The 21,970-nt window shown below is 40.3% G+C and overlaps 1 long non-coding RNA gene across 5 annotated transcripts in view; it reads left to right on the plus strand.

Moving 5' to 3' along the window:
* The first annotated feature begins 2,428 nt into the window (after positions 1 to 2,428).
* The window catches only part of LOC107310351, a 48,706-nt gene continuing 29,164 nt past the window's right edge, over positions 2,429 to 21,970 (plus strand). Inside the window, exons 1-5 of one of the 5 annotated variants that reach the window (XR_001553572.2) lie at positions 2,429 to 2,479; positions 3,260 to 3,360; positions 6,190 to 6,299; positions 6,671 to 6,724; positions 12,646 to 13,612. This is a non-coding gene — a long non-coding RNA (uncharacterized LOC107310351). Of the gene's footprint in view, positions 2,480 to 3,259; positions 3,361 to 6,189; positions 6,300 to 6,670; positions 6,725 to 7,364; positions 7,951 to 12,645; positions 13,613 to 21,970 lie in introns of those variants that run through there. The other 4 variants (XR_001553569.2, XR_001553573.2, XR_001553571.2 and 1 more) reach the window with 4 other exon arrangements.

Here is a 21,970-nt window from a genome sequence, read left to right on the forward strand (position 1 = left end):
GAAAGAAAGAAAGAAAGAAGAAAGAAAGAAAGAAAGAAAGAAAGAAAGAAAGAAGAAGAAAGAAAGAAAGAAAGAGAAAGAAAGAGAGAGAGAAGAGAGAGAAAGAGAGAGAGAAAGAGAGAAAGAAAGAGAGAAAGAAAGAGAGAAAGAAAGAGAGAAAGGGAGGAAGAGAGAGAGGAAGAGAGAGAGGAAGAGAGGGAGGAGAGAGGAGGAAGAGGGAGGAAGAGAGGGAGGAAGAGAGAGGGAGGAACAGAGAGGAAGAGAGAGGAGGAAAGAGAGAGGAAGGAAGGAAGGAGGAAGGAAGGAAGGAAGGAAGGAAGGAAGGAAGGAAGGAAGGAAGGAAGGGAAGGAAGGAAGGAAGGAAGGAAGGAAGGAAGGAAGGAAGGAAGGAAGGAAGGAAGGAAGGAAGGAAGGAAGGAAGGAAGGAAGGAAGGAAGGAAGGAAGGAAGGAAGGAAGGAAGGAAGGAAGGAAGGAAGAGAGGAAGGAAGAGAAGGGGAAGAAGGAAAGAGGGAAGGAAAATAGGGAGGAGGAAGGAAGGAAGGAAGGAAGGAAGGAAGGAAGGAAGGAAGGAAGGAAGGAAGAAAAGAAGCTTTATTTTGCAGGTGAGCACAAAGGATTTAAATGAGAGAGATTAAAGACAATCTGGGCTGAAGTGATTTATGAAGCCCAAGCCCAGATTTAGTCTTTTACTGTTAGTTCACTTTCTTCAATTCTGTTCTCTGTATTCCAAAAAATGAAGCACTATTGCATAACGCACCTGTAGATGGTGACAAAAAAATGTTGCTTAGACCTGGATACTTAGGATTTACAGAAAGGAATATAATAAGAAATATTTCCTCTGTCTGCTTTTTAACATAGTTTTTAATGAAGGTGTGATGCTGAAATCCCTTCAGTTGCTTTCTCTAATTACATGACCATTCCCCCTTCTAAGATGGCTCTATACCACCCTTCAGCTTGCTGGGCCCTTTCTGGAGTAATATGCTTTAGTCTAACCCTAGGTGATTGACTCTCTTACTAGTTTCTTTCGCAATAACCACATCCACTCTGAATTTGAGAATGTTCCTAAAAATAATTGCACTCATGAAATACAGATTTTGTAAGGATTAGGAGAAACAACTGCGTGGTATGGTTTAGATCTAAAGCAGTCAACAAATAAGTAAGTTGAGAAATGCGGGTGTCTTTATGGAGAGATGCCATAGCCACAGATGAATCATGAAAGAATATTAAAGGGCCATATAAAATTGTATACAAAGAGCCATGAAGGGTAATAAGAGAATCACAGATGATGCAGGACATGGGCAGATAATCTGCAGTCAGACCATGCAATTGTAATAAAACAACATTTTTACAAGAGTTCAGAAAGAGCATTTGTACCCCAAACTACACAGCTATAAATTGTTACACACAGTATATGTCCTTTAAGGCAGGACTGAGATGTAGCACTTTTTCTCTGTGAAATGTTCAGCCCAGGCATTCAGTAAGGCATCTTGGAGCTAAATCATCCAAGATTTTCAGTGCTATAGGAAGTATGCATAAACATGCATAGACCAGCCCTTCATGAAATGTCAGTGTTCTGGTAAGATCCTAGTTCCTCTGAAACCATGAAGAATGTATCTACATTGTTCACTTTTACTTATCTGTTTGGAAAAGGCAAAAATAGACCTTCTTAGTACCTGCCTATTAATCCTCTGTAAGATGGAAAATAAGAAATAATGTCAAAGTTGACTGTATTTCTTAGTGGGTTCCCAGTGTGGCTGCTGAAAAAGAACCCTGTATCTGAAGTTACTACAAATCCTACATGTTTCATGTTTATATTTTATGGTATTTTAAGTAAAAATGTGTCATCTAAGATTAAAAGCAAACATTGCATTTAGTGACAACTGTTCAAGGTGAATGTTCTGTACGAGTGACTACTTCTTTTTTCCTATCTGCAACATGATTTTCTGTATGTCTTGGAGAAGTGAAGAAGGAGGCAAACTACAGCTTCATCAAGGGAAGAAGTGTTGCGTAAACCTTAACCACTACTTAAGCAAAATGGCTCCTGCTGCCTCTCCACCAGCTGCTGGAACAATCAGATATGCCCTGCTAAAAATAAATCCTGTGTGACAATTTGATCAATGGCAAAGAGTTTGTGAGCTCCCAGTGACTTATCTCCCCACCCCAGAGCTGAGCACAACCTGGGTGCAGTTTGGGTGGGAACCTCTGACGCAGCACTGGCACTCCTTGTCACCACGTGGGAGTTGTGATGACACATGGACTTTGCCTTGTGTGTCATACCAGAAACCAGATAGGGACAGAAATATCTGGGAGGGGAAAAAAAAAAAAAAAAAAAAAAGAAAACTTTAATCTCATCTGATTGAAAAATATCACATGCCATGAGCGTTATAGTCACATAAAAAAAAAAAAAAAAAAAAAAAGCACAGTATTGCTGTCATTGACTTAGAGGAAAACATCTCCTCTTTGACGCTTACCAACAAGGTACGGCTGGTTTTATGTTTTCATCTTCCTTCTTATCCAAGCTTTTAGCCACTTTGAGCCATGTTTCCTAGGCCTGGCAATCCAAGAGCAGCTTCTCTAGACCTCATACACCTCCAGGCTCTCTTCTATGCAATTATTTTCCTGTGATACCATCCTTACAACTTCCTGGGTATTCAAAAATTCCCATTTTCTTCTCAAAAATATTTTGCAAAACCATATGCATATGTAAGCATCCCATTGTCCCATATGTTTTTCCTCCTTCTCTCCAGCCTTAAATGCAATACTCTGCCTTTTACTTCTTCTTCTTTCTTTTTTGTCTTTTTCTTTTTTTTTCTTTTTTTTTCTTTTTTTTTCTTTCTTTTTTTTTTTCTTTTTTTTTTTTTCTTTTTTTCTTACAGCCTGCATCCCCTTGTGAAACATTCCTCCACAGTCAGGTGAGGTGACCAAAGTCTCTATCAGCTGATTCACTGTGTAGTCAGCTATCCCTTGATGTCCAGACTTGAAATAACAGTTTGCACTCAATATCAGTGAGCTTTTCAAACAGTGGGTTTGCAGTTTGTTTGCTGCTGGAATTCCTGTTCATCTTATTGATAGGTCAGAACAGAGAGCTTTACTTGGCACAGAGCTTGAAGCCTGAAATAGATCAGTTGAACTCTAGTTCTACTGTGCAGACAGAGCTCGCTCTATTGCAGCATTCCTTTTTTGGCAGAAGGGAAAGCTTATCTCTAGCAACCTCACCTGCTGCCCTGAGATGCACACTTCCTTTCTGTTCCTTCACAGTAAGTTGTTCACACACACCAAGTGAAACAGTGGATATGATGAGCCTTGACAGTCTTTCAACTGGGGAGCACTGGAAAAAGAAGACTTCTTCAGTCCAAAAGGTAGGGCAAACACCTTTAAAACAATGGAAATGGGAGCTTCTATTTTGGTCATGGGAGGCATTTACAGTAGTGGGTCTGGTTGAGACTGCAATCGATCTACAGCACCTCATGCCTTGAGTTTAGATATAACAAATATGTTATCTTAATGCAATAGCATAACATCCAGTAATACCTCAGTTATAAAACTGAAGTACAGTCCCATGTCTGACTCTTTGTAAAATACTACAGCACTGTAACAGATCATATTTATGGTGAATTATTTTATGTTGGAATATATGTAGGACTGATCAAGACAGTGAATTTATACACAGCTTCCAGAGTCAAAGAGTCAAAGACTAAGACAGAGAAAACCAAAAGCAGATGAATTTTTCGCAAATTTCTTCATCTCTGATGGGCCAAATAACTTGACTGAGTTCCAGGCTGATCCTTCAGTTGACCACATGATAAGGGGAAATGTATCAGAATATTTTCAAACAGTGCTAGGCACACACATGGCTGACTAAGTCAGTTGTGTAGAGTGCCTTTGCAGCTTCTAAGGGGTGATGCAGCTTAACCAAAAATAGGCATGAAAATAAGCCAGCTAAACTATGCTCTTAAACTATTTGAACTATTTCTTTCTTCACTGATCAAAAACTTTTCCCAGATAACTCCACTGAGCTTAGAAAACAGCAGCTCCATTATATGGATCCCACCCAGGAGCCTCCTCAGAGGGAGAGCATCTCTGCTGCCTGGCAGACCCTTTCTGTTGTTAGAACACTCTAGAGGACCTCTTTACTGTCTTTGAGTGATGTAAAAATTCTCTCAGACCTGAGATTTCTTGTAACTCAGCAATGCATAAACCTCACCTACCTGAGCTCCAGTTCAGAACAATTTAGCATCCACTTGGAAAGCGACCTCTGCTGTCCTTCAGTGCTAAATATTGCTACTGCCTTCTCTCAGATCTTCTCCCACTAGTGCACCCTAAACTACTATGAGGATGAACAGAATTGTTGCTCGTAGCAGGATCTGAGGCTTCTCATTTTCCAAGGGTCTGTAAGAGTGAACTGGGCACCCGTTAGTGGCATAGTGGGATCTGGTTTCTTGATGTTACTCCTTTTCCTTTTAAGTAAATAGTGTTCAGTCAGTAACAATGTAACCCCTAATTTTACAACTTGTGTGTTCCTCTGCACCCCAGTCATTGCAGAGGAGTTGGGTTAGATAACCTTCAGATATCTTTCCCAACTCAAACAATTATATGAGTTTATGATCCTTTAAAAATGTGAACTGTTTATGTAAAGATACAGCCCAGTACGAGTTGGTGAGAAACACAGCTCAGAAGAGTCAATGACTTTAAAGCAAACCAAGATGTCCAATTAATATCTGCATATGCAGGGGCAAATCTTGCTGTGATCCCAGCTCTGATCTGGAAAATGAATAACTGGGTTAACCTGGTGCTCCCCCTTCTGTGTATGACCTGGTGAACAGCTGTGTGGAGATAAAATATCCCTCAACCATGAAAGGCTCTCCAGACCAGTACTCCTGTGACCCAAGTGAGTGTGCTGGTGATTGCAGTGTTGATCAAGGGTGCTTCACTTTCTTCTCATGACCAGATTTCTCTTATTAGCATTGGAAATGTTGTTCCCAGCAGGGAGAGAAAACAAGTTTAAATGAGGATATGTCTCCACAAACGTTTTCTATTTCGACAAAACAGTTTCATCAGAAAATCTCTGGGCAGCTCAGCACTGGTGATGCAGGCACTCTGCAGCCTGGTGCCAGCATCATTCACATATCTCTGCTTCAGAAGGCTCAGGTATCTTGAATGTTCTCACTTCTCCTAAAGTAGCAACTCATTGACCAGAAAACAAACCTCATGCAGCACGTCTGCTTCTTATTGACTTTCCTCCCATAGGATACAGCCTCCTCTTCTCTTATGTTGCCAGTTTTCTTCTAAGCCCTTCATCTGAAAACTCCCTGAAAGACATGTTTTTAAGCTTTCATTGATATTTGGCTCATATTAAAATGAGATAAAGACCATAAGTACGAAAAAACTCACATGCCTAACCCACACATTTCTGTTTTTGTGTTCTCCCCTGCCCAGATCTTTTCATTCACTGCTAGCTTTCTTGGCTGTTAGACATCCTTTTTGCTCATTTACATTCCTCATGAACTAAGCTGTTCTTTTACGTAAGGCTCATGTCAGGGATTTCCTATTTCCCAGGGCCTGGTCAGAATTAGTTTAAGCTAAACACCACTGGGTTTAAAGCATTTTGTTGCTTTCAAAATGAGTTTGTCATGAATTAACATTCTAATCAGTGTCAGTAAGGGTTTCACTATCTATCCTGTAAGTATATTATTAGATCTAACTCTGTTAAGATTTTTTTTTTTCCTAAGGAATCAATAATGAATACAGTTTAGAAGATTTGTATTATATAGGCAATGTCCAACATATGAGAGCTGTCACTAATACAAGAAGTTATATCTTCTATCATTAACACTTTCAGTATATCTTGAAATTGTCTATGTCATCAAGTACTGATGGCTAGGGGAAAAGAAAAAAAAAAAAAAAAAGATGCATTAAAAATAGAGAGAACAGCCTTTGTCAAAGATTAAAATGTTTCAAATACATCTTTTAAAGCATCACCTTATTTTCAAGAGGGATGGAGGAGCTTTTCCTGAGCATTTCTCCTGGAAAAAGACATATATATCTTGTATTCGGGTCTAAACACCAGGAACTTGATCCTGATTTTGTTTACACTCATGTAAATCACAAGTTGTTTATAACACAAGTCATTGCCAGCACGGATTAGAGCTTTTATATCCAACTTTTCTCCATGCCCTTATCTTTACTAGGGGAAAGGAATAAAACTACCAGAAAAATGTGACTCTTCCTCTCTGAATTTTCTGCATTCCAGCCATGGATGGAAAGAGTCTCAGACCCAAATGATATGAGACCCAGACAGGTATGCCACTATTGTATGATTCAAAAGCCAGATACTTATATGTTTGAAAATGAGAACTAGTTTATTCTCTTGTTGTCTTATAGACACCAGTTATACAATGCAATGATACAATACATATGCTATATGATTCTGTACTTTTGTACTTCTAATGACATTTGTCCTGCCAGTACTATAACTGTGAAGATGCTTAAGATCATCATGAAGTTCCTTAACATCTTAGATGAAAACCCTACATGGGCAAGCAGACCATGTGGTCACCAGTTATGTTTAGAATTAGTACATGGGAAGTACATTAACATCTGTCATGAAATTTTGCTCTAAAAACAAAAATTTGATATTTTATTTTGACAAGTATATTTCTTCTATCCCAGGATAATGTGACACTCAATCCCCACTCTCACTGAGGCATACCTCTGTTTGGCAAAGTAAGTAAACACATACAAAAATTAAAAAACAAATGTAAGTAAGCAAGTTTTAGCTTTCAACATTATTTATCCCTTAAGTCTTGTTTGGAATAAAACATCCGTGCTGTGAAGGTTGAATGGGAGCTTCTTTATTTTTCTATGGTAGACAGAGCAGTGCTATCAAAATAATGCTACACAACAAGTGAGCTGTAGGCTTCACATCCCACTAAAACTCAGAGATCCTCTGGGACTGCTCTAACAGATGTGTATAGTCTTTTTACGGTGGAGAGAGGCATTTCCATCAAACCTCATCTGCTCACTGACCTTCACGATCCTGCTGACATTAAACTCTGCTGGTCTGCAGTGCTCTGTGGACGCTGGAGTCTCTTCTGATTCAGATAGCTGCATTGCTTTTTTAGTTTAATCGTCTGATACACAAACCTTTCATTTCTACCCTTGAGTACTGTTTTTTTTACTAAGCATGAGTATGAAAATTCTATCATTTGCAGACTATAAGCATTTGCAGAAAAACTCATATTTTCATTCCCACTCATCTTTGTCCCACAAGTGCTATTCATTTATCCCCTATATACATAAAAAAGCTCTTTTCATTCTTTTTCTTTTTTCTTGTTTCTTTTTTCTTTTTCTTTTTTTCCTGTAGCTGAAAGGACAGGAAAAGAACTGAAGGGTATTACTGAAACCTTTATGGTAACTACCAAATAGCAGAGTTAGTGACTATACCTACTGGCAGTGATCCAGATTTGTAACTTGCACATGTGCAATTCACATTCGTACTAAAAACTAATTTCCTACCAAAGCCATTGAAGAAAGATGCTGTAAAGAGTGCAGTCCTCAAAAAAGCTGAGAAGCCCATGCTGAGGGACTGTTGGCCTCTCAAGACTGCAACCATGGCTGAGTGCTGAGCTACGTTCAGAAGAATTTTGGTACTATGCAGCACTAAGATCCAAATGTAAACCACTACCACGTACCTGCTTCTGAACAGACAAGCACATGCAGATAGAATGTCACAGCAGCAGATAACTCTTGGCTGTTGAATAAAGATGATTCACTTCTTTAATGCTACAAGAAGTGTCCAGTGTACTCCTTTACTGAGATAGAAAGAAGAAAGATGCACACTGGGAGAAACAGTGTGGTTTTGTACCTGTAGAAATTCTGAGAGACCAGCTCAGGCTTTCTGAGAGTCCAACATAAATCCTCACTTGCTCACTGATCCCCTTGACTCATTCTGTGTCAAGCAGCGCAATACCAGATGGGCTGAGCTTCTGCAGTCAGTCTCTGATTGCCACTACCCCTAAAGGTCTGTGCACAGTTGTTCTTGGAGATGACTCTGAAACTTCTCTACAGGGGTAGGGAAGAGAGCCTTTATGGAACAACTGTACCTCAGAGCAAACATCCTGCATGGGCAACTAGAGTGGCAAAGGAGGTCTCTGTTAGCTTTCTGGTTAAAAACTTGGGCAGAATTCCAGAGCAATTAAGTTATAAAGTGTATTCTGTTATCAGAATTGTTATGAGAAATACTCATACCTGAGAAAGTATTTGGTTAAGCCAAAACCAAATCTTGAGCAACCACGTTTATAACCAAGGCATCAACTGCAGAAACTTACAGGAAGTATGAATCAAAATCAACACATACTCCGTAATTTAAAATAATCTATGTGGTAGGAGACATCTAAATCAGAGATAGGAATACCAAGAGGAATAAGAGTGAAATTTTCACAGCTAAAAGTGGAACGGGATAATTTTCAGATCATGCCTCCTTTGATCACAATTGCTGTAGTTCTTAGCTGTTAAAATTACCAAAAAAAAAAAAAAAAAAAAGAAAAAAGCTGAAGTCTTCATCAGCATGTGGTTAGGCTTTCTGTCTTCTCTTTGCTAAGCCATCTACCGTCTCAAAATGACATATTTCTTCCTTTGTCATGTCTATAGATGAGTTTAGCAAGCACACAGACATTATACACTTCATTAATCCTTGTGATGATTCATGCGCGTGAGGATCATACTCTAATCCAAGTCAGACCACTAAAAATATTTGACCTCCAGATGGCTGTGCCTGTACTGATTGCTGAAGCTAAGAGTAGTTTGGTCACACCATCTTTCTTTTCATATCAGTGTAGTACAGATTAAACATACTCAGGTTACTTTTATGAAGAGTGTATCTGGCAGTATGCTTCCTATGCATCAAAGGAATCCATTAGGCAAGGATACTGACTAGTTGGAGATTGAGTTCAAAGTCCAGCACCATCAAAATTTGCTCTTGAAAGAGTCTTTGGACACTAGAAAGAAGGCACAACCACACAGTGGCAAGCAGTAAAGTTGTCAGAAGATGCTAAATATAGTGAGAGTATCCTCCTGGATACACACTGTAGATTGCATGGGACCGTGCTTCAAACATACCTGAGATCCTCTGGAAGGTGTGCCACTGAAGTACTACAACCAAATACAAATGTTGCAAGAGAAGATTAACGATGAATCTAATGACTAGCTATGTGTTTGAGTTCATCTTCATACTAGATTTTCATAGTCCAGAGCTCTTCATAAGAAGTCAAAGTCATACCCAGGTCTGAATGGCTTCCTCTAAATGCTCTTTTCCCTGCCACACAGAAGTCAGACCTATGCTTCCATGAGTACTGCCATTTAGTTTTATCTGGACTTATCACTACACTGCTCCAAATTTGTTCCATGAGAGCCACATAAAATATTCTATAAAGAAGGTATTTCTTTTCCAGAACTGACATACAGGATTTCAGCCACCTAAAAAGTAGGTCTGTAATTTTAATGTATTTTCATAAGCGGAAGGAGAGCCATCCCAAGTATATGAAGCAGGTGAGGTGGCTTATCACTGGTAAGTTTTCCCCTCTTTTCTGACTATTGAGGAAACTTAAAGGATGAGCTCACATTCTGTGCCAGATTTAGGAAGCTAATGCTAAAGGAAGTACATACTATCCTAAGAGTATACCATAAGACAAAGTCTGATGGTTTTACCCAGAGGTAAGATATATAGCTGTTTTCCAGCCTGCTGGATTACTTAGAAAATATTTATTCATCCCAGAAAGTCTCTTAATCATATGCATAAAGGATCAGATTCCCACCTGGTGAAAACTGAAGTAACTTCACTGGTTTCAAAGTTGGGCTCAGCAGCTGAAAAAACGTACTACAGGCCACTAACTCCTCCTGAGGCTATTGAAAAGGAATTCATCAGATCAGAATAAATGTAGGAAGTTTAATATCTTCCACTATGATCTGTCTGATGTATTTCCTCATAAAGCCTGTCAACAATGGCAAAAAAAAATATCAGAATCTCAAAGGTCAAAAGCTGTTCTCTGAAACCGCATCTGCACTGCAGTTTCAATAGATGTGCTGTTCAGTGTGGTGGATTCTACTTCACTTCAAGCTTTTAAATTAAATCTGGATACCTTTCTGAAACTATATGCTATAGATCAAAGAAAAGCTTGGGCCTGAAGCAAAAATGAATGAGTGGGTTTCCATGGGCTGCATTACATTAGTGTTCAGAATGGATGATCTTAATGCTCTCTCCTCACCTAAACATGTGAATCCAGTCTCACTTAGACAGACAGTAATTCACTGCCATAGGTATGCTGATTATGTTGAACTATAAAAATGCATCTAATTGAAGAGTCTCACCCTTGAGTTCAGCAAGTCCTCCTGAGATGTGGAAACTAGTCCCTATTTATTGCAGACATCATATTATATCCTTTTTTATAAAAACATGTTTAGTAGCTTGAGATTTGACTTCCTCTGCTTCCATTGCCATATTGGTTAAGTTATTTGAATATAGGTTATTTGAATTTTCAGTCTGAATTAGCACGTGGGTAGTTTACACTTACTCAGTTTATTTCTGTCTTTACTGACAACCCTGTCTTTTAGCTTAAATAGTTGTTTTCTTTCTGCAACATCTCTGTCAAACAAAAGACTGCTTTGCTAAGAAGATACCCCATTCTTCTAGTTTTTCCTCACAAGGTTCATCTGTTCCACTGCTCAGCTTCACCATGTTTATCTGCTCCTGTTTGAGTTAGCTTTCCTGAACACTGGACCCCTAGTACTGGCTGTATCACACTGGCTGTACATGCTTATGCTGGTAAATAATATGCCGAGTTCATAACCTCAGTTTATCTTAACTATTTAATTTCTGGTTTGTAGCAGAAGTGTTTTTTCTATCCTCAGTCAAGCTAAATGTGCAATATTTTGTTTTGCAAAAATCTTCCCCACTCCAATTATCTACTTTCTGTAACTTGGTTATTCATATTCTCAACAATCTCTCAAACCTTTGTGTCACCAGTGCTGTCCAGATAGTTACCCTTAATTTTCACACTGCATGTGAAAATATTAACAAACATGATCCCAGCTCTGCTCCTTTGGTACTCCTACTTTCCTCCTCTGCTTGATAACATTTCTATTTTATGTATCTCCTTGCCCATCACGGACCACTTCTATCTATCACCACTCGTTTAAGTGATAACAACTCATGAGGCATCCTGAGCTATCAGTTTCCATTGTCTACAAAAGTATTTGTCTTATCATGCAGATTTCACTTTCTTCAGAATAAGACCAGTGATTTTCTACATTTTAGATAAAGTACTTATCAGAGAAGCATAAGTCTTAGCATCAAAGAAAGTCTCAGTCTTAAATGAGGGGAAGAATTCCCACTATCATGGGATGAGTTTGGTCTACAGGCAGAGTGTGCAGGCATAATCCACTCATCCCCTAGAAATCAGGTCCCTGTAGAGATAAGAAAGACGGATTCGGGTGACTAAGAAAATAAAGCTAGGTCTGTGTGAGTTTACTCTCTAGGACAATAAACAAACCATGGATTACTTGTGGGATTCAACTACCCTCAGTGTTTGTGCACACTGCTTTAAACCGGTGCTTTAAATTATTTTACAGAAACAGAAGATCCCTGAATTTCTACCATTAAGTATTCAGCTTTGCCCAGCAAACTGACTTCCAATCTGTTCCAGTAATGATCTTGCTCTGTAGATGTGAGCAATTACCCAAATCCCACCAAGACTATCTGATCTTCCCAAGTCCTTCACTCACACTTCCTTTTCAGACAGACAGCAAACATTTAACTGCTATAGACCTACTCAGGTCTTAAACAGAAGTCCCAAATACAAAGACTGGTCTCTTCCAGATGCTGGATTTGAACTTCTCTCCTTATGCTGCATATTATCCTGCCTTCTCTTTTTCTTCATAGTCCTCTGTATTCTTTTTTCTCTTCTTCCCAAGACAGTGGTTGTCAGATGACTATTCTTCTTCCTGTCTTTTTAGAATCTGACTGTTCTATTCCAAATTCCCCTCTCCCACCTTGTCTCCCTTCCTGTTTTTCATGTCACAGCACAGAAAACTCATGCCTCAATTACTTCTGTGTCATCCAGTTGGCTCTGTTCCTTTACATTTATTTCTTACATTTCCCTGAGTCAACTTATCTAGAACAGCACTGACATTTTCATGTCCAGTAGATAGTTGCAAATTGTTTTCTGTGAAGCCTGTTCTTCTACACCCACCTGTACTCCTATTCCTGCAACTGCTGATTCTACAGTCTGCTTATCTCCTTATCTTGAAGTTCTGGAAGGTCATACTTTATGCACATACTATTCTGATCAGAGGTGCTCTGAATGCAATATATGTAGTTCTTCCCCAACTAGTACTGAATCTACAGTTACTTGGATTTCTTCTTCTCCAGCTATAACTGACATCATTGTCCTGTCCTAGTAGTCTCTGCTTTTGAAAACAAAAATAAATTAAGATTTTTCAGACAAAGAAACAAGAGCTATATAAAGTTAACTTTTCACTACTTTCTATTTTTTCCTGCAATAACTTAATTTTGATTACTGGAATGAAACATCTGGCTGAGATCTCTCAGCATCTAACCAGACTTTTGTATCCAACTATTGTGTTCCCAGGCAATGTGTCTCCCAAATTATGACAACATACCAATACAGACATAAAATGTGTTTATGAGTCTTCAACTGCTGTGGAGGATGTGAGATCATTGGGCTGAATACTTAACCACATTAGGCTTGTTTGGGCTCTATTGCAGCTTTCAAGAGAAAACTTCAAGGTAGTTAAACAGCAAACCGTGTGTCCTCTGGGCACAGAGGAATCCTGTCCTTTCACCAAACTGGCACAACTGTTCTGGCATCAGCTCTGCTTATAGAAAGCCGTTGGGAGCATGGCCAAGCAAGAGCAAGTGGACTGCTGAAGCACTGCAGCACTTCATGCTGATGTTTGCAGCCCTGACACTGCTCCAAGCCAGATGCTCTGCTCCAGCATCCGGAATGGGGAGGAGAACAGGAAAACAGAAACAAGGCAGAGAATCAATGACTGAGAAACAACCAGGAACACCAGGGGAAGAATGGATAACGCAGGCTACTTAGGGTAAGAGAAATTAGGGAGGACAGGGGCTAAACATGGGCAATTCTATGGCACTTAGTCAATGAGTCATGGAACAGGAGTTCAGCAGTGGAAACCCTGCTCTGAAACTGCACCCAGCTGTTCCCCTCCCCTCTTCTGTTAAAAAGTAATTTTGCTTGATAACAATTACTATGTGGAACGGTGTAATGGTGGAGTTTTCACTCATATTTACATTAAACATTATCTACAAACACACCTGGGGAGTTGATAAGAATGAGTATGTGATGCTGTGTGTCTTATGGTGACTGGTACTGATTAAGCAAAACATGGGGCATGTACTGTAGCGCACACCTTTGTGGGAGAATCAGGAAGGAAAATGAATACAGCGACAAATAAAATACTCTCCAACAAAATTCTCCTTTTTTTCAGCTTGTGCCCTGCTCTTTATTAGGGTGCAACTGATACACGACATTTCAGCAAGTTTTAGTAAGATAATATTGTACCAGAGACTGTAAACTAAACAGGTTTATCACAGCTCTGGCCACCTTCAAAGGCTTTTAACTCAGTTCTTGGAGGCTTTCTGTCTGTGGGTTATCCAGATCTCTGTACTTCTTACTCTTGAAAAACACAAATAACCTCTCCCTGCTGCTGGCGGCAGTATCTGCATTGCTTCGGACTTTAGTCCCTGGAAACATCCTGTATTTGTGCAGCTCCAGAGCCCAGCTGAGCCCCACTGAGAAACTTTGTGCCCCTGTTCTGCTTGGGAAGGCTCCTTGTCCCTGGGCTGCCTCTGCAGCTCCACACCTTAACCCCTGCTTCTCACTCAGGGCTGCACAGAGACCCCTCCAACTCCACAAACTCCACAAATAATTGATGTAGTAAATGTTTATGTTCAGGAGTGAGGAAGGAAACCTTACAGGTTAAAAACATCCATAAAGGTTTGGTGGAGTATGTTGTTTTCTGTTAAAATGAATTATTGCACAACCACCAGAAACAGCCTTCTCCGTGTTTTGAGAACTTATCACAAGGATTATTTAGCTGGTATTTTCTCTACTTTTATGTCAAAATTATTGCGTCAATTGTAATTAGATGTGCTTAATGACACATAAAAGTAACCCCGAGCAGAAATGGGGGGGAAAAAAAAAACAACGTCAATTTCTTCCTTAACCAAACAACTGTGGTAAGAGGAATTTTATTGAAAACCTCAGCACAGCAAAATCACACACAGAGAGAGGCAGCACTCTACAAAAGGCACAATCATTCATAAAATGTAACACAGAAGGCTGTGGGAAGCAGCTAAGAGAAAGGCCTCTCTATTCCAAAACAAATTTACAGTGTCAGAAATGAAATAAAGATGAGTGGAAGGTAAGAGCAGGCAGAACAGAAAGCATTAATTATGCTGTGCAGGGACAAAAACGTAACAAAAGAAAGGAAATGAGAAGCAGCATTTTGCCAGCAAAGCCATCATATGAACTTTTAGATCGAGTTGTTAATAGAAATTGGCAAGAAAAGGATATTCTGTGCCCATATGTCCAACACGGAGGTGGATGGGGTGACCACTATTTTATCCTCATACAACATTTGTAAATAGAGACAAGAGAGACACATCCAGGGCCAAAATGAGATGAAGAAAAACATATGAGAAACCATAAACTAACTTCTAATGAAAAGTGGAAAATAGCTGAACTCCTTCCACCTTCTCATGTAGTGCTGTAGCTTAGACTCAAATAGCAGGAACAAAAATTGGTAGCTGTCACTGTTTTTGTTGTTCAAATGCCAGCAGCAAATACCTCACAGAATATGTATGTATATATACAACTTGGAGATGAAATTTTCTCAAAAGCTCAAAATGTTATTTACAAACACAAAAATAAACACAACCAAACACCAGTACAGATCCTGGGCTCTCTGAGATGGCTGGCAATGTGATGGATGCATGCAGCTTGGTAGAAATAATGCCACATTTACTTTTCCAGTTATCTTTATCCAGCTTGAAACTGCAGGGACTGGTGTGCGGTGAGATGGGGCAGGCATCCAGAAGGCTGCCTCGTTGAGGGTGTAGGGGTAGCGGCAATAGCAGCAGCAGGGACCCTTCAGAAGGCAATTAGTTCTCCTATCATACACAGCTCTGTCCTTAGGAGGAGTCCGGCTGACATCTCTTGAGAGAGGGCTACCCTTCATTCTGGAAGCTTGAAATAAAGAGGGGGAAAGGAAGGTCCTTCACAGTCCTGCATCCCAGCTGATCAGAGATGTTAACTGTTACTGTGTGCAGTTCTCCTACAGTCCATATCTAAAATGCAGGCATAAGGCAGTTTTCAGTGTCACTGTTAACTGGTCAGAGCAAATTAACGTTACAAGTGAAACCAGGCTTGTCAGACTACCAAAACTGTCTTGAGACATTGAACCATTAATGCTGCAAAAGACCTCTAAAAGCAAGTCCAACTGTCAACTCATTACCACTAACCGTATACATCAGTGCCACATCTACTTGGTTCCTGAACATCTGCAGGGACAGTGACTCCAGCACCTCCCTGAGCAGTCTGTTCCAATGCCTCATCATTCCTTCTGAGAAGTTCTTCCTAGTACCCAACCTGAACCTCCCACTGGTGGAGGTTCCACCATTCCTTCTTGTCCTATCACTGTTACCCGGGAGAGGAGGCTGAGCCCTACCTTGATACATCCTCCTTTTAGTTTGTTGTAGAGAGCAATGAGGGCCTGCATGGTATAAAGTTAACTAGATGAGTAGATGAGTGCATTTTGTTTGGAAGTAGCAAAGCTCCTCAGCATCTCTGGGAATGATCATCTACACAGTCTAACTGAGAAGTAGTTGTTTTCTCACTTCCTTCTCTGTCTGCTTTCTCACTTGTCTCAAAGGATGTGCAGCACAGAGCTTTGAGCGGGGCTTCTGGGTCTGTTGGATGCCTTGTGTCTGACTGGTAGGCAAAGCTCTTGAAGAGCCTCAGCAGGAGGGGTGTGCAGACAGAAAGACAAGATCAGGGTGGGAAGCCCTCAGGGAGAAAATAGTCTCTGACTTTTGTCAGCTGTTCTCTGTCTTCATGTGTGTGCACTGAGAGCAGATGTTTAGACAGGCTTGCCTGTGTAAGCACTTTAATGCGTAATTTAAATAAATATTAATTACTATTGTAAACAATTATTTTCAGTTATTCCCCAGTGAATGACTCGGATCAGGTCTGCTGTTGGGCAAAAGCCAAGGTCCTGCAGTGACCAAAGAGCTGCGTGGAGGCTGGGGCCTTGCTGCCAGGCAGCAGTGATGCAGGTACTAGACATGGCAGGAGAAAGCCCTACAATGGCACCATCCCACCTGCAGAAGCAGGGACCCTGCAGAAGCTCCTTTGCAAGGAGGAGGAAGTCTCTGCGCCTCAGTGTGAGGCTGTCTTTTCAACTGGGCATTTTACAGTGCCTGCTTGGCCCTGGTGCATTATATTTCTCAGACCAGTATAGAGCTGAAGAATAGCTGAGCACTGTCTGAGGACACTAAACGTTTAATCCAGTAATGGACTGGGTGTGAATTTCTCTTTTCACCTTTTTAGTTCATACTGCTTTTGTTGCCACGGCTATTGCTGAGTTTGGATTCTGGTCTTCTATGTCAACCTTTGAAGAGTCACTTTCCAAAAGGATAGAAATCCTGTGAACTCTCAAAACAGATGAAACACTTGGTCTTTTATATGATGAGGCTTTTGTATGACTTATTTTGTATGCTTTAGCCTGGTGCTTTCCTTAATATGACCTTTCTTTGCTTTCTGCTTGCCAGAGTTCATTCGCAAGTTGGTTCCGCAGCATCAGGGAGAGGAAACAACAGCACAGTGCCAGTGGTAGTCCCACTCACTTCCATTCAGTGTAATCCAGGCTTCCAAAGGCTCCTTCCTTTTGAGTGAAACTGATGAAGTTACAAAATCCTTTTATCCACATGATACTTTAGAGAGGAGTTGTTTGATTTTGACAGTGCCTGCAAGGCTGAAGACAGAAGAAGGATTTGATCCTTGAACATCTATTGCTTTCTCTCTGTCCTCCTCGCTTGATTAGGTCTTTAAAAACAAAAGTCAGAACTAATCTGTTCTGCAACAGGTCCTAAAGGCAGTTGTTGAGGGAGGAGATAATACAGTTAAATCTCCTAAGGCAGCTGAAGCCCCCACAGCAAAACTACTGCACGGTGGATTGAATATGAACCTCCTCCCCAGCTCTCTCTTTATTTCCTCCTCAGTTCAGTCTACACTCTCCAGCATCACCGTGTTTCTGGTAAGCTTCTCTTTGCATCCTTTCCCCTACATAATAGGGAGCAGGGTATTTCCCTGCATGTTTCCAGCACCCAGCAGAGTTCCTCACTGTGCTCTACACCACTGCAAGCAGACCTGTGCTCACAACAGTCCTGGGTGACCACAGACAGGAGCTGGGTTGCTTTGGCGTTCCCCCAAAGCCCAGTCTGAGCTCCCACACCATGCCACCCTGTATGTTGCCCGTTGATGCACTCACCCTTGCTAGTGTGGGCCTGGTAATGCAAGATACAAATGGAAGTTGTTTGGGCTGTTAATTAAGACCAGCTGTGTTAATTTTATCTCCACTCAAAATAAAGCAAAGCAAACATGCAGAGAAAGTGTTTGACAAGGGGAAAGAGAAGAAGGAAATCAATAGGGAAATAAATAATGTTTTTAAAGCTTCTAAGAAGGGTACTAAAATAATGCAGATTAAAGAGCAAACAAAAGCTCTGAACCAAGCTGATGGTGTCCTTTTAAATGAACATGTGTACATTTATACATTCACATATGCCCTACAGGTGCACTTGCCAGCTATCCAACCAGACTTTATAAAGAACACGCGTGATTTTCTCTGCTTTCTCTCCACCCCACCAGACGTTTTTGCTCTAAAAGAACCTAAACACGTTTGGCCTCTTCCTAATTAAAACTGTTAATAATTATTTCAAGTATACAAAGACTTGCTGCTTTTCTGTTTCTCAGTAAGATGTTCCGTCTCTTACTCTCGTTGCTACAGCCAGCCCCCCTGACTTTTGGATATTGGCATAGTATATTCAGTAGGAAAATAGAATTACTAATATATCTTCAAATAATTTCCTTGGCTTTTAGACTCTGCTTCTCAACACAAATCAGTGAGAATGTTGTTGATACTGCTTGACAGACATAAAACCTGCTGGGAGATGAGTCTTGGAGCAAATCTGAAGTCCAGCTCATCTTGATGTCTCACCACAGAGGACAAATATTCCACCCTTGGAGTGAGAGTGAGAAGCTGATCATAAGTGCTTACTGACCTTCCCTTCTCCAGGGAGGGTGTCATGACCATCAACCTGATTTGACCGGAGGTGGGCTGGGAACTTCAGAAGAGCTGAACAATGGCCTACTGATGGGATTTAAGCCAACCTGGCTAGAAAGTCATTGGTTTTGATAAGAATTATGTGTCCATCCTTCTGACCAAAGCACAGGATTACATCACTGTGAGCATTATGGAAGCCACAGAAAGCTGCTTTAAGAATACCCAGAACTTTGTCATATGTTCATAGTACTTTGATATCAAACCCACAGATGACTGTCATTGTGCATCATCATACTTTGGCATGACTCTCATCACTGCACTGAAACTCTCATCTCAACATGCAAAACTCACATGTTCCATTATGTCTGGTATTGATAGTAGCCCCCATCAGTATCTTGAGCTTCTGGAGCCACTGCCATTGGATCTGCACTCTTGCAGAAGCATGAAAAACTTTAAATAAAGAAAATAAATATTTTAGAAAGCAAAGCAAGGAAGAACTGCTACAGATGATGCCTATGCCTTTTTCACCTACACGGACATCAAGAGGAGAGGTGGAAAGGGGCAGAAAAAAATTATTTAAGGATCTTCTAGCTCTCTTCCATCTGTAGGTGTCCTCCTTCTAAAAATGAGTCTTTGAAAATGCTCCCAAATTTCTCTTTCTACTTTCTCCATGTAATTCTTATTTTACCATTTCACTTCTATATCTCTGATAATCAATATTGGCTAAAATGGATTTTTCTGTCCACTTTTCCTGTTTTTTCCACTGCACTTTAGCTCACACTTCCTCCAGTTCATGATTAGAAAAGATTTTAGATGCAACTCCCTCTTTCAATCACTGCATGATCCAAGTCTAGCTGCTTCCTCCTACATAATAGCTCACAGACCCAGCCTTTCTCTCAGCAGCCTGCTAAGGCTTATAGCAGGATCCTATAATTTTGCACTTTGTCTGTAATAATCCAGTCTCCATGTTCCAGCCCTCCTGATGCCTTTACTTCCATTCAAAGCACAGATCAGAACCACATTCCTGGCCCATTGCTTTGGCTGCATCACTACGCTCCTTCTGTCCTTTCAGTGGCTTCACATTCCCAAACACAAGCATCTTTGCCTTTGTCAGTTCCACTCCATGATCTGGCAAAGATGACAGCCTTGCTCAGCACATTTGCTTCTTTCTCAGAAGAAAAGAAAGCTACCTCTATGCTTATATCTGCCCATTCCCCTATGCATAAAGAAAAATACCATGGAAAATTTTTATCATCTCCCAATTTGTCTGCAAGCTTCTCTTTCTGTGGACAGACAAATTCTATAATTGCTCTCCTGTACTGGCCAAGCAAATGCAAAGCTGAGATTTTAACACAACTAAGCTGCATTCACTTGATACTTCCTCATCTTTTCATCTGACTCCCACTGTGCACACCCACCATGACTGACAGATAGGAATTGTATCCTCTGCTCATAGAGGATACAATTAGAAATTCACATAGAAATGGTATTAGTGACTGCAAGGAGTCTTCCTCTGGAACTGTTACTAGAGACTCCCAGATCACTTTATTTTTATAGGAGTAAGAAGCCTGGTCCAAAAAAAATGCCTAACTTTTATTTAGATGCCTAATCTCTTCCTAGAAAAGGAAGATCAGTTAATGGGCAGTGTTATATTAATCCCAGATTGCCTTGTCTTGCCTCTTCATCTACTTTCTCTGTCTCATACCAAGTGATCCATTTTCTCTCCTCATTTCTTCTGGCATCCAGTGAATGGCACTCTTGGATAGTAGTATCCCATAGCCATAGTGTTATTCCTGCTTACACAAGTAAATGGTGGCCAATTCTAACTCAGCTTGTACCTCACAAAGTCTTGCTCCATTGATCCAGTTACAAGTTACAAAAAACTTCTTTATTCCCTATACATAGAGGCTTTCCCATTATGGTTGCTCAGCTGTCAAAACCAAGACCTGCCTTTAAAGTAATGACCTGGTCACAGACTTTAGAATGGCAGAGATTAATTTTACTGAACAAAGGTGTTTATTCCCAGCTATCATTATTATTCTGCCTGCCTAGGTCTTGGGAACCTCTTTAGGTTGTTGGCTTGTTGCACTCTGGTAGGGGTTATGATGCTGGATTGCTCAGGACTTTGAGGCAGGCAGTGGTTATTAATGACAAGACTCATTGTTATATAATTGCAGAATATGGGGAGGCTGTTATACTCAAGTAGCTTTGGCCAGCTCTCCTTCTTTCATAGTAGCCAAATTCTTGTACCTGAATTGTTTTGCTTAATAAACCTGTGGTCTTTCTGACCATTCCTCATCTGCTTCTTCTACTGCTATGAATTCTTGGCAATGAACATAGTGTAACAAGAACTGTGATATGGATTTAAATGACAGAGTATGGCAGAGGTTTTAACTTTATTAACTCTTAGCCACCAAAGTGGAATGATACTATATTTGAATTTTTTTTTTCTTTTGATGTTTCTAGAAATCCTGCTGAAACACTGCTGTCTAAAGTTCAGTCACTCATAAAGCTTAATAGATCATTAAACGTTCTGTTTATTCCAGCTCTGATGGAGCTGTAGGTTACACTGTTTTACATGCTGCTAACTTTTATTCCTTAAGGACCAACAAAACTCAGACTTGAACTAAATCCCATAGTTTAGAGTTTAGTTTTGCCAGTGAACAGCCTAGAAAATTAAATTTTACCCCAAAGAAATCACAACCATTCATGTTTAATTTTATTTCCTGTGTGCAGAAGATGAACCAAAAGTGAGATAGAACTGAATCCTTGCGGGTTTTTAAAGTTTTTTCTCCATCTCTTATAGGAGGTGAGAGTGTTATAAACACTTGAAGTTACACTGTCAATTTAGCATTACACGTTTCACTGAGCCTTGTACCCTGACAGCTCACATTTATTCCAGCCCCATTCAGGATGAACAAAGTCCCTGAAATATAAAACCTTATAAAACCTTTGAAATTTCAGACTTGCAAGTGTTACATAAATAAACGGGTAAAACACTTTGTAATTCTGTGACTAAAATCCCACAAAAACCTCTTGTGCTTTGCGGGTGCCTTAGACAACCCAACAAAGCATGTCCACAAGGAGGCAAATCTGCTTTAGACAAAGGGATCCATCATAAGACAGCAAACATAACTGTAATGACTTCTCTTCCACTATGCTGTCGCTATTTGCTTTTTCACTCCGCGTCCATAGACACAAAAACTGTTAGGTTTTTTTCCTGTTCCCCAGTACTGTTCCTGTATACTGGCTTCCATAGACACACAGACCTGCCCCAGGGCAGCGTTTAAGTACAGTCTTCAGCTATGAACAGTGAACAGCTTCAGGAAACTTTAGCTTGCTCTTAACTCTAATGAGCTTTTACAATCAGTGCATTTAAATACTGAAATGCTGGCAGTTCTTCAGATAGTAGCACCAGATAATTTTCTTTGGACTCCCTCCATCTCAGCAGAAGTTTTGCACGGTTGCTATTTTCAGGTGGTCTCTGTGTATAAGAGTGAAAGCTGTCACTGATTTCTCAAGCTAAATTATCTTCATCACCGGTGCACTTCTTTGCTGCTTCAGGTTTCAGTAGTGACTAAAATCACAGAG

The sequence above is a fragment of the Coturnix japonica genome, chromosome 1 (genome assembly GCF_001577835.2).
Source record: "Coturnix japonica isolate 7356 chromosome 1, Coturnix japonica 2.1, whole genome shotgun sequence".
Taxonomy (NCBI): domain Eukaryota; kingdom Metazoa; phylum Chordata; class Aves; order Galliformes; family Phasianidae; genus Coturnix; species Coturnix japonica.